Source organism: Pelodiscus sinensis, chromosome 3 (assembly GCF_049634645.1).
Source record: "Pelodiscus sinensis isolate JC-2024 chromosome 3, ASM4963464v1, whole genome shotgun sequence".
Classification (NCBI taxonomy): domain Eukaryota; kingdom Metazoa; phylum Chordata; order Testudines; family Trionychidae; genus Pelodiscus; species Pelodiscus sinensis.
This window is the reverse complement of record NC_134713.1, coordinates 179194998-179204051: the sequence shown is the minus strand read 5'-3', so window position 1 is coordinate 179204051 and position 9054 is coordinate 179194998. Positions and strand designations below refer to the sequence as shown.

Below are 9054 nucleotides of genomic sequence, written 5' to 3'. Positions count from 1 at the left end.
TAGTGTCTACTGCTTCAGAACTGGTTGGACACCACGGGAACAAGCAGGAAGGTTCAAGATAAGCCAGCCCCTGGTAAACACTTCAAGGGTGTTAAAAGATAATGCCAAAGCTATTGATCATGATGTTTCAAATTCAGCCTCTGGGCTCTAGCCAAATTCCAAAACTTGTTTTGCCACACGATTGGATCCAAAAAATCAAAAGGACTAAAAAAGAGTTTTAAAAGATTCTTTCTGCCCAGAGGTTGGCCAGCTATTGGAGATCAGATCAGCTATTGTTCTAGAATCTGCAGGGGAAGTTTGGAGAAGCTAGATGCTCCTAGATCAACATCACAGAACAGTAGGCTTTACATAAGATAAATGTTATGGCAACAGTTGTTTTAAAGTCATTTTTTGTAAATGATTTGTTCCTGCTGCTCAGGTTAAACAATATTTTTGTTTAACAAGGTCATCTCAGCACTGCATTCATCACTAATCAATCACAGACGTCCAAAAGGATGAACTGCAGGTATCCAAATCCAGTAGGCCCTGAATGGTTGAGACACAGGGTAATATAGCCCAGAGCCTGTGCTAATCGTGGGAGAATTGCAGAACTTTGCTTTACCTCACAATATACTTTATCTTTTAAACTTCTATTAAAGAATGTATATCACCTATGTTGTCTCCTTAATTCATCTGGAAACATGCATTTTTGAGTCTGCTGTTATTTAAGCATTAAAATGACATGGAGATCCCTTCAGTTTCCTGCGTTTTTATGTGTAATCACATGCACCGCTATATATATGGGTGACCCACTAATAATTATTATTTGAGTGTATACCTTGGGCTTGGGTATATCAAAAATTTGCCTCAGAAGTTACCTATGTGCACTAACCATGTGAGAAATAAAACGTCCAGGTGCTGTCTTGGCTTCCATTAACTCATATTATGACCACATCTGAAGAGTTAAAGAAGGCACCCTGGACTCTGGGTGCCTGTTTGCCTCATTGTGGCCTGTGAAAAGTATGACTAGTCAGCTGGCATGCAAACAGCCATGTTCCATGCCCCATGCTGGGCGCTAATTCACTGCCATGCTAAAGATTCCTTGATGTGTAGGGCCTGAAGCAGAAGATCTAGTTTGAAGTATCTTCTATTTGGATTCAGTTTAAGTTGTGTGGAAATTTAACCCTGCTAACAACTCCCTGGCTTTGTAAATATTTGCTCATTCTTATTTTTAGTAATACTTCTCAGTTATCAAATGTGATTTATGTTTTCAGAAGTGTCTAGCGGTTTTAAGTTCCTCACTTTTTGGCTGCCCATTTTATCACTGAGATAATTTCCATACGTCGGGTGCCTATCACTTTGTAGAGATTTGACCTCTTAAAGTGGGCAAATGGAAATAGATACCCCCCAATCACCATTAGAACTGGGTGAAAAAAGGTAATGACAGTTCATGAAAATTTTCAAAAAAGGGGAAAAAAAGAAAATCTTTCCTTAAATCTTCAACGAACAGTTTCAAAATGAACTTTTCCAAATTTTTGAATATTTTTTTTAAAAGCCATTACATTTCAGTTGTAACTTTTACTGTATTTTAGGCTTCTCTACAGTTCTGTTGATAAAAATAATCTTTTATTGAAAAAAACCAGTGGAAGTATATACACTGAAATACACTTTCTGCACATGTAACTCTATGGCTATGCTAGTAAACACACAGCTACAAGCAGGATAAAGCATTTTGAAACATAGTTAGAGTGATACAGCATCAGTGTGACACCTCACTTGGTTATGTCATCATAATTGGCCCCCAGGATATGTTCCACAATGCCCATCATGACCACTCTGGTCAGCAGTTTGAACTCTGCTGCTCTGAAGATAACAGATATGCTCCCCTCCCCCATTTAAAGGCTTGGGAATTTTTGAAATTCCTCTTCCTGTTTGTTCATCCTGCAAAGTTCACACCGAATCTTCCCAGCTGACCAAGCCATCCTATGCAGCAGACCTGCTTCCATGTGGAGCCCACTGGAGCTGTTGTATCTGCTGAGGACATGGGGAGAGGAGGCTGAGCAGTTGAAGCTTTGCACTAGCTTTAGGAATTTCGATACCTGAGGGCTGATTGCTAGTGGCATGCAGGAGAAGGGGCAGAGAAGGGACACACAATAGCATCATGATAAAATTGAGGAGCGGAGGCAGGTAGGTGTACAGGAATGCAAGGGAAGCCAACCATCACTTTGAAGTGGTACTGAAGACATACTGCTTCCACAAGGAACTGTAAACCATCCTTGGTGGCAAAAGCCCCATAGATAATATGGGGGACTGAAGATAGCATCCAGTGGACTAAATCCCAATGAAGAACTGGCCTAGTGGAGGATGGTGTGGAGCACAAGGCAGGGTCATCAGGTGGTGCAGCAAGTCTGGAGAGCTCTAGATGGTTCACGCACTCTATCTCAGGTGCACACAATACAGGAGAGAGGGCCCTCTTTGCAAACCAGACTGTCCCTTCTTCCCCTTCTCCCCTTACCAATTTCCTCCATTCCCACAAACTCATCATGAGTGGGACTTGTAGGGTGCATCTACACTGCACCATTATTTCAAGATATGTAGCATTATTTCAAAATAACAATGTGAGCATCTACACAGCCATTCCATTATTTTAAAATAAATTCGAAATAACGGACGGCTTATTCCGAAATTTGTAAACCTCATTCTACAAGGAATAACACCTATTCTGAAATAGCAATTTCGAAATAAGGCATGTGTGGACGCTCCACTTCTTCTATTTTGAAATAGCCCCTCACCAGGGCCATTCTAACTTATTCCTCCCCCATGCCTCCTGGAGCTCTAAACTGAGATAGCATATCTGCATTAGGGAGACCTGCCTTGGACTTATTTTAAGGCTTCCCTGCAGTGTAGACATGCTATTTCAAAATAAGGCATTCTGGAATAACTATTTAGAAATAAGCGTGCACTGTAGATGTACCCATAGTGACCTGTGTGCTAGCCAAGGGACACCGAGAAAGAGGTATGTGTAACTTTTTTGATAGTTTCTGGGTCTTCTTCATGACTGTCACTATGTTAGAAGATAGTGTGCTATAATGGAATTCATAGTACCCTTTAAAAGCCATTGCCAACTTCTTAAGAAATAGTTCTGACTTCTGAAAGAAGCATTTTGTGAATTGCCATTCCAGTTTTCCTCACAAACATATATTATTGCTTACCTGATCTGGGGGCTAATGTCATTTAATGTTTTACTCTGCATGTCTCAAGAGTTAGAAATACAAACATCACTTTAGTTGTAGTGATGATGAGTTCAGTCCAAACCATATGAAGTCTGGATCTGGATCCAGATTTTGTTCGTGACCTCTATTTCTACTTAACATTTGAAACAAGCCCTCTACTTGGAGACATCTCAGATCCAAACTTTATAAGTTGGACTGATAGCTAATTTGACTGTAAGTTAGTTGTTACCTGTAAGATACCCAGGAGTCCCATACCAAAATGTGTTCAAATCAAACTTGGCTAAGTGCTGGGATTTTTTTATGAGTAGAGAAGAATGTAAAACTAATATAACCATGAAATGCTTTTAAGATGAAGCTTGCATTATTGTCCATACTAATATTTTTAGTACAGTTTTGAAAAGAGTTTGCCAAAGTTCTTAGCATGAATTTACCACAGGATGATAAATTTTGGCAACTTTAATTTCTTAACACTTCCTCCTCTTTAGAGTTTCCACAACAATGCTTCCCACAGGCCTATTTTACAACAAAGCCCTCAGTGTCCACCTTAGAGTTAGCAGCTGTAAGATAGTTTAAGTCACGTATGCCCAAATCTATTTTGTTTCCTCCTGAGATCCAGCCACTTGGTTAAAATAATGTATATGCTGTGTAGTAGTCAAACAATAAGCATGCTTTATTTTTTAAATGGAGACATATTCATTCTTCCTACTCTATTTATACTGTGCAACTAAGTGGAATCTGAGCACCTAAATGTAGGTGCCTGATTGGGAAAGTTGGAGGGAGTGTGGGTTGGGCCCAATAAATGTAATATTAATTGAAGCAAGCTGACAATGGAACTTTAAAAGGAAGCAAGTAAGCCTGAGAGAAAGTCTCAATGGCCAAAACATAACTGTTTTATGTGACGAAGCGGCTTGTAATTTACCCCCCCCCCAACTTCCTCATGAAAGAAATACATGTTAGAAAGTTTATCTAATTCTTCCCATGTGAAAGGAGTGCAAGCATGGAGCATACAAAATCTCCCCTTTTGTTTTCTCATTATTATTATTATTTTTTTTTATTCCAACACCCTCTTGCCAAGCTCCATTCCAGGTGTGAGAGCTTTTCCTGTAATTTATCCTTGGTACTCTATCCAAAGTGTTACCTCCAGAACTGTTTCCTTCTAACATTAATTATCCTTTGAATCAACTCACCCACAGTACTCAAAAAAGGCATAGACACTTGAGGGGAGGGGCAGTTTCCTCATTAAGCACATGTGCTTCTCTGTCCACATATAGAGAGAGACTCCACCAGCACCTTGAAGCCATTACAGCATGTTGTATAGGAACCGAAGTTAATAAGTATAAAATAGGTGGTTATTGCTTGCTTATGTGCCATACTGTTTCCCATATGGTGCAGTCAGGGAGCTCATAATGCTGGGGCTGTAACATTAGGATAAAAACTCAAGAAGAATGGATGTAAACCTAGGAACTCGACTAGTAACCTCTTTCCAAACAGTATCTTCCATGTAACAGTAGCTGTGCATGTGTTGTCTTCTCTTGCTCTCTCAGCCCAGATGAATAAAGACTATAAACCCAGTAGGGGTTGTAGTTGTCTTTGCAGCACACAATACACAAAATGGCAAGGAAGAGGTTAATCTTTTGTCCTCCTTGCCCACTAGAATGTTTATCGACTCACAGGGAAGGTCTCCTTTCTTTCAGTGAGTTAAGTCAGCCTCTGCTTTGTTTGACGCTGCCCATTTGAGGAAAGCTTATCCCCGACCTTCTGCCAGAGAGACTGATGACAAGGACGGTTTGCACTAACCTTGACATTCACCAGGGTAAATGGCTTTTTCCACAAGTAGTCAGCAAACAAGGAGAGCCAGTCAAGAGCTAATGAATCTGTACCTGAGAGAAACTGAACAACAATTGTGCTTTTAAAGAAGAAAAGGGGCCACTGCTTCAAAGGTTGGAGAATTAATTCTTACAGCTAATTTTAGAGGGTGTTTTTTTAATTTATACCAGAAAGAGAAAAGGAAAAAATAGATCTTCAGTTTGCCAGCCTCTTTTCCCCCTGGTGCACGCATGCACGCAAACGCACACGCACACACAAGGCCTGCCTGAGCTATTTTGGTGCCCCAGGCACCAGGTACATGGTGCCGCCCCCGGAGCACATGGCCCCGCCTCAGGGCACACAGCGTGTGGGCAGACGCATGGTGCAGGCGCTGCTCAGTCGGCCCGGCCCGGCCCGGCCCTGCTGCGCCAAGCCATGCAGGGCCCTGCAGCCGCGAGGGGAAGGGCACTGCTGGCTGGTGCTGCGGGCGTTAACACGGCCCCCGCCCTGGGCGGCCGCTGCAGCCCGCTGGGAGCCAGGTGCCCCCCCGTAGGTTGGCACCCTGGGCAGCTGCTCGGCTAGCCCAGCCCTTAGTCCGGCCCTGCACACACATACCCTTACTCACTCCAAGCATTCAGTGGGGTGGTGTTTACCGACCAGTGGCTGGGCAAAAGAGAAGATAACAACTGAGACAAGTATAAGGAAAGATACTGAGAAAGAATACTTACTCAATTCTGTGATTATTTTATCAAAGTATAAAGATATATCTTTTTACTCGTGTTCCCTCTTCCCTTTCCGACAGATATTTTGCATCCCAATTACATGTGGTAGTATGTTGTTACAGAGACAGACAAAGTCCATGGGTTTGCTTCAGGGCCTCATTCTGCTTTCTCCTGAGCTGTGTTTGGTGCAAGAAGCAGTGCTGGGGATGGCTAAATGTGAGCACAATGTTTTTGTTCCTCTTATATCCTAGGCCTTGCCTGAGAGATTCCTGACTGACTTAGAGCAGCTTCTTAGCTTATGTAGCCTCCATCTGAGAGTGGGAACAATATGATTCAACATGCACACAGCATACCCCCAGTGTATAAGTTGGCAGGGAGCCCTACTCTGCCCAGGGAGCCTAGGGATGGCTCTGCCAGCATTATGGCAGAGTAAAGAGGCAAGAGTGCATGTCAGAATCTGGTCCTTTGTATTCAAGTCTCTTTACAATAAAACACAAAAGCAGAAAACTACCTTTTTTTCATGTCAAGGAGGACATTTCTCTAACTCTTTAGTTGTGGTCTGAAAACAATAGGAAGAACCCTGTCAATTGCAGCATATTTCACTTTTCCATTACCATCTAGATGAAGTATTAATATTACTAATTAGTTTGCTTGCCATCTTCCTAAATATGTGCTTATGCAAGTGCTGGACTGACAGCCCTGTGCACTGAAATCGATTGTCTAGCCCATCACCTTAGATAACATTCACACAGTAGTTTTAATATTTGAGGTATTTCCAAGAGGAAGCAGAGGTGTAGCAAAAATTGCTGATACTGAGGTGACTTTTATCCTAAACAAACAGGTAAAGAAACACATTTTTTCAGAGAGAGCCGTGTACAGTAGCCGCACAAGGGTTCCCACAATGGTGTACTGAGTTTTCGCAAGATGCTTCTAATGGAAATAGGATTATTCTATCTCAAAGCCCAGCTGTAGAGGTAAGAGGGTAATTTAGTGTTCATGCTCATTCCAGCCTTGGCCTTCCTGCTGAAACTCCCAACAAGGGAATTGATTATGATCTGTGTGCCCACTGACTAGAAACTAAACTATGCCCTCCAACAACTCGTCTCACATTTAGGCAGTTCACTAGGTGATTAAATTGTAATCAGAACAAATTGAGGCCAGATTCTGACCAGCTCTGTACTGAATAACCAGTCCTCTAGGCCAGCATTGGGCAACATAGGTTAGTGAGTGGGCTGCATGAGTGGCCCTTCTGGCAACTGAACCATAGTAGTGTTGGTCTGGATGCAGAGGGAGTGCATGGCTCTTACAGCCAGTCTTATGTGTAATCAGCATGCCCTCAACTTCATGTCCTTGCTCTATGTGTGTATCACTTTAGTTATACTTGTAGGAAAAAAACCCAGCGAGAAACCAGCGGAATCTGGAAACCCTGCATGTGGGCATGATAAACAAAATGTCTCCTGGACTGCACACAGAACTCCAATGGGCCACATGTGGCTTAAGGGCCACTGGCTGCCCAGCACTGCTTTAGGCCATAGTTGTCTTAAATATTTAAGAATCAAGGGCCAGATCTTCACCTGGACCTCTGCCAATTTACAGCAGTTCAGAGCTGACCCAAAAGATGTGCTAGGGAAATGAAACCCAAAGCTAAGTCCCATTATTTCTAGATAAAAGGGGAGGGACTCAAACTAGCAGTTGTCTAGTGGGACTTAGTTTCATGGCTCATGGAGTCTGTGTCTGATTCTGCCACTAATTCATACACATACAGTTACTGACAAGGGGTGGAGCAAGTTCTCTGCCTCGCTATGCACATTTGCAAAATGGGTATATTAATATCTACTTAATGGGCAAGCAGGGATGTTTAATTCTTCATAATTCTAAAAAGGCTTTGAGATGCAACATGAGTGAAATGGCTCAGTCCCCTTGCTAAATGTCAGATACAGGCCAAGGAAAGGGGCTGACAAGGCCAGCAATGCCTTGAAAAAATTGCCTTTTAATGTCCAGTATTGCCATTTGATGTTGTCCTAAAGAATGTTGTTCTCATGTTTCCATAAATAGTGTTTTAAAGACAAAACAGAGTGCTTGAAAAATGTCCATGTCAGTAAAGTAAAATGTAAATAAAATGTCAGATTAAAGCAAGATTGCTTGATGTTTCTTTAGGTGGAGCTCTGTCTAGCTTCTGCAACATGCATCGTGACATAACATTTGAATGAGAAGAGAACAGGAAAGAGGGAACTTGAGGATAAATTAGCATGTAACTTTGTATGTGGCTAGGATTGGCTGCTTTTTGCATTTGCTGATCAAACATGCAGGAGTCCCTTGAACTGTCAGAACATGAAATGTGGAGCTAGCTCAAAGTAAAGGGCCAAACCTTTCAAAGTGAGGACGGTGGGCACCCCTGGGTGAAGCCTGTCAAGAATGTGTCGACGGCAGATAAGTATATAACCTTGTGAAAGTCTAAAAACAAAGCTGCAGCAGCAGTGAGGCTCCCAGCGAAAAAGTTGTATACAGTGAAGAAGATAATATTTCATCTCCCTCCGGGTCACTTGGTTCTCAGCAGTGTTCTCTGTTTGAGATTTGAGGATTTGCAGACAGACAAACTCCACAACCCAGCAAAGGTCAGTCTAAATATCAGCCAGATAAACAGCACCTTAACCATAAGCACAACTCCGATTTATGGTACTCAATTTATTCTTTCCTTTACATGATAAAGTGAAATGTGTGCTTCATCAGAGAGCCAGAGCTGAAGAATTTAAAGGAACATAACTTACTGTGGTGCTTTAAAAGGAATATATTTTTCTGTACTTTCCTCTTTAAGTTCTTCGGTACTCACCATTTTGCTTCTGAGCATTCTTTTTCTTCTCCTCAAATAACAGAACACCAGTCATGCAATTACTTTGAAAAATAAGATGTGGGTGCAAGAAAATCCAGCTGGGCTGGATTCACTCCTAGTGAATTTCTGTTGGGTGAAATCTAAATGAGGATGAAGTGGGCCTACTTTTATTTTTCAAAGTTGTGATTTGAGGTTAATGAATGCATGATACTCATGACAAAGAAATTATTCCTGGCTGCAAGGTACAGCAAGTCAGACTTACACTCCCATCAAATGGCAGTTGTTTGCAATCTGCAAACAATTGGAAGCCCATTAAAAGCATTGGGAAGGGTTTTTTTTCATCTGGGTTGACACAACCAAATACTTTCCCACCATCTGTGCTTTTTACTACCTTTCAAATACAGTAATGAAATAATAATAATGAAGGACTTCTCCTAGTGACGGTCTCCCCCACTTTTTCTAGAACCATTTCTTACACTGAACA

General features: G+C 41.8%; 1 long non-coding RNA gene across 1 annotated transcript; it reads left to right on the top strand.

The window, feature by feature from the left end:
• Positions 1-1848: 1848 nt before the first annotated feature.
• LOC112545625 (uncharacterized) lies at positions 1849-8464 on the top strand. Its single transcript, XR_003089155.2, has 5 exons — positions 1849-2166; positions 4907-5152; positions 5821-5956; positions 6582-6714; positions 7898-8464. It is a non-coding gene; the product is annotated as an uncharacterized LOC112545625 (long non-coding RNA).
• The last annotated feature ends 590 nt before the right edge of the window (positions 8465-9054 follow it).